Source organism: Cupressus sempervirens, chromosome 6 (genome assembly GCF_028749045.1).
Source record: "Cupressus sempervirens isolate cs-2001-9-10 chromosome 6, ASM2874904v1, whole genome shotgun sequence".
NCBI classification, from domain to species: Eukaryota; Viridiplantae; Streptophyta; class Pinopsida; order Cupressales; family Cupressaceae; genus Cupressus; species Cupressus sempervirens.
In genome coordinates this window covers 428,907,602-428,912,052 of record NC_143123.1, presented here as the reverse complement: position 1 = coordinate 428,912,052, position 4,451 = coordinate 428,907,602, and positions in this window count along the sequence as shown.

Below are 4,451 nucleotides of genomic sequence, written 5' to 3'. Positions count from 1 at the left end.
CTAGGCCAGAATGCATGAGGGAAGATACCATAGCAAACCTTTCCTTAGGCTTGCTACGTATAATGTGGAAGGTGTTCCAATCAATGTGTCTAAGATTGGTGTCTAATTTTGGCATGTCCATCTTGGAAATGAGATTTTCTAGGTGCACCTTGATATTTAAAAACTATAGGTTTGGGAGAAACATTTTCAGCCATTGAAGAGGAAGATGATGCCATTTTATCTGCACAAAAGAGGATACATTAGTTTGGAATGCCAAAAAACAAACCTAAACACAAACCCTAATAGACAAAAACCTGGCAAAATACCCCAAAATAGTTAGAAACACTAAATTTTTTGCCACAAGCCCTAATATGCAGAAACATGCACCTAACACACTCTTATAGTTGTGTTAGGTGCACTAAATGGTCCCTCTATGACCATTTAGGCATAGTTATGCACCTGCACACATGCATACCTAGTTGAGGTGTGCTCATGGGCATGTACACAACTGCGAAGGGGGAAAAGACTAACTTTCTTATGTTGTTGAGTGCACAAAGGGTGTGCACATGGACACCTTAATGGGGTGTGCATGTGTGCACCCTTATAGGCCTTATGTGCTCGAAAAACACTTAAAAGGTGTACATGTGGGCACCTTGGGGAGGTGCGCACATGCACACCTTTCCTTAGTCTTTTTCTTAGCTTAGGTTCAAAAAAAGGTGCGCATATGCACACCTTAGAGAGGTGTGCATGTATGCACCTTAATTAGACTTAGATGTTTTGCTACGTTAGGTTCTTTTTTGGTTTTTTAAGTGAACAAAGGTGTGTACATGCACACCTTTAGGACATGCACATGTGTGCACCTTTGGTGTCTTACATTGTGTTGTGTTTTGTGTGTAGGTTGCAAGTAGAGTGCAATTGATGAGGTATAGAGGTGCAATTACTAGGATCATGATGAGACAAGTGAATGGATGGAGTGGGGTTGTCAAGTTTATATAGACCCAAGGCCCCTGGATGCACACCTTCGTAGGTGTGCACCCTTTAGAGTGCACACATGTACAAGTGTACATGTGTGCATCTCTAAAAGGAGATACATGTGTATTTATGAACTAATTTACTTAAAAATCTCCAATTTCTCCCCAGCTCTGACACCCTAGACTTTCTCAGTTAGAGACTGAGACTTGACTTAGACTCGTGAAGAGTTCCAAAATGACCAAGGCCTTAGACTAGGGATCTGGGATACAAAAAAAAACTAGGGGGTCCCTATTTCTAGGAGAAATGGGGTGTGTGTTGTGAGACCACAACAATTATGTTGAAGTGTAACCATCCCATGTTAGCACTAATCATGTACAACTCCCTCTAAATGTACTGTGGCATATTTTATTGCCTCCAATTCTGTCATAGGCCTTAGTGCTTAGAAGGTATTAATATTGTGAATCCAAGCTTGAGTTTTCATTTAGCCACTATCATTAACTGTCATCACGGGAAGCTTTCTTGTAGCACACTTTAATTCATTATCCTCACTATAAGGTATCCTATCCTATCTCACTGCCTTGTAATGCTCTCTCCTTAGCTTAAAAAACTACTCAAACATCATCCTCCCTTGCACCTATGGAACTAATAAATTATGTTTTTAATTCACAACCATGAGGATATCTACGAATGTCTCCTCTCTTTCTTCTTTTGTAGGTTTTATCTCAGGCTCATCTCTAATGAAGGTAGGATGGGTAGGCCTATCTTCTATTCTAAAGTGCATCCTATGAGCTCTAGGTGACCCCACTACACTCTTGTTATCCCATTTCTATTGATTTGGTTTATCTTGTGGGTTCATGCATTGAACCATGATGGTGAATGCCTACAAAACTTGAGCCATCTACTCCTATCTTGTAACCATTTCTCTAAAAAAATTCCATGTTTCTTGATCCTCATTCCTATTTCCTCTAGGTGGGATACCCTCTTTCCTATCACCCATGGTGATTGGCTTCCTATCAAATTCTTGTTCCCTTTCAAATCTCCCCTGTGAATGTAGAATCTAGGAGATCCAACCTTAGGCGGTTGCATATGATTGCTAAACCCTCAGGATGACAAGATTTAGCTCTGATACGAATGTAGTATCCCTTGCGATTCTGATTTTTTTTCTAATTTCTTAACTTGAGAATTTTATCAAACACTTTGCACACAAGGGATATATTGTAGATCTAAATTTTGATCTCTTTCAAAATGCAAAACCTTAATAAATATGCTTGCAAAGAACTCCAAAATAGCTAACAATGAAGATGCAAATGTTTTTGTATTATTTTGAAACATATAACACTAGTTACGAATGTGAAAATATGAATCTACCAAAATAAGACATTAAGGAAACACTTTCTATGATGTTCAATGATATCCTAATCCCTTAACAAATTCTGATGTAAAACTCTAATATAAATTAGATTACAATACTCACAATTGATTTATAAATTTTTACACATGCCCTAAGATATTCAAATCTATCCTCCATGTAATGCAAAATGAAATGGATAGGAACCTGAAATCCACTAAAGAAATTTGGATTTTACTATAGCAATTCATTGTAGTAATGACAGTATTGTGGCAAATCATTGTAGCAATATCTGACTTATTCCTTCAATCATACTTCATGATTTGGCTCTGGGCCACAAATCTAACATAATGAAAAGACTGATTTGTCTTCTCCAATAGCTGCAACCCTTTGAAGGATGTTTCACCAATATGCTAAAATAGAACACCTATATGATGTCCTCCCAATACCAAATTCACTACGTATTTCACCAACTCAAAGGGAGGCACACAAAAGAACTCCTTTCTCTAGTGAAAAATGGTGAAACCCTTGCTTAGAGCTCAAAGAAATCAAATAAGAAAATAATGGATGACTAGAAATGATACTCGTGCCTCTATTTATTCTTTTCTTTCACCCTTCTAGAAGGAAATAAAATATTATTTAATTGCACTCTCTAGAAGCTTTCCCCTCTCCAACACAATAATTAGTTGTGCTTCTATAAAATGCACTCTTTGGAGCTTCCCCATTTCCAATACAATAATTAGTTGTACTTCTAGAAAATTAAATTAATTATATTTAAAGTAACCTTTAGATTTATTTATTTATTGACTTTAATTTAATTTATTTCTCCTTATTTCTCCACTTATCCTTTGGAGAATGAAAGGCTAGGAACTCCATTGAGGGCTCAAAAGATGGGGGACATTACACAACCTTGAACTTGCATTGAAAGCCAAACTAACCCTTGGCACAAAAGGAGGAAAATCAAAAGTCAAACAAGTTGATAATGATGAAAAATATGCTTGAGATGAAGATGTTGAAGTGATTGAAGCCCTACTTGCAAAAGGAGTATCAAAAGGAAAAGGAAAATTCAGAGGAAAAATTCCATTAATCTGTTTCTCATGTGAAGAGGTTGGTCATATTGTTGTAAGATGTCCAAAAAAAGAAGATAAAGATGAGAAAATGAATAATAGGTTCAAAGGAAAGAAATACTTCAAGAGCTACGAGGACTACAAAGAAAAAGGTAAGAAATCTTATTACATTGTTAAAGATTTTGATAGTGATGATAATGAGGGATAAGTAGTTTACATTTCTTTTAAGGATGAATCTGCTAATGAGGAAAATAAAAATATGAAACTTATTTCTCATGCTATCAAAAATGATACATCAATCATAAATAGTGGTTGTTCTCATCACATGACTGGTGATAAAACTTATTTTTATCATTTAGAACACTATGATGGTGGAAGTGTTAGGTTTGGAAATAATGAACCATGTTATGTAAAAGGAAAAGGAATGATAAAATTAATCGAAGGTATCACATGTGAAGATTCCTACTGGGTTTGAAGGATTAAGATAATCTACTTAGTGCAACATAATTGGACAATATAGGATAAAATGTAGAATTCATGAATATCAAAGCTAAACTATTGAATGGAAAAGGAAACTTAGTTGGGACTGGAAATTAGACAAAAGGTAATTTGTTTTACTTAGATCTCACTAAAAGTACATGTTTGTTAGCTCAAATAGAAGAAAGTTGGCTATAGAATAAAAGGATGTGTCATGTTAACTTTGATAACCTAGCTACCGTAAGTAAGAACAAAAGAGTAAGAGGCATACTATATCTAAAGAAACCTGAGATGGGCATGTTCAAACAATGTCAAATTGGAAAGATGAGTAAAATAAGTTTTAGAAGTAAGACCTACAATTCTAAAGAAGTTTTATAAATAGTTCATATGAATCTTTGTGGACCAATAGGTATAGAAATCTACTATGGAGATATATACTTCACTCTATTTGTTGATGATTAATCTAAATGATGATTGTACTATTTCTGAAAGATAATGCTAATGCTTTTCAAAAGTTCAAATGGTATTTGGTTAGAGTTGAAAAAGAAATGGGGAAGAATCTAAAATGTCTGAGAGCAAATAGAGGAGGTGAATTCATCTCAAATGAG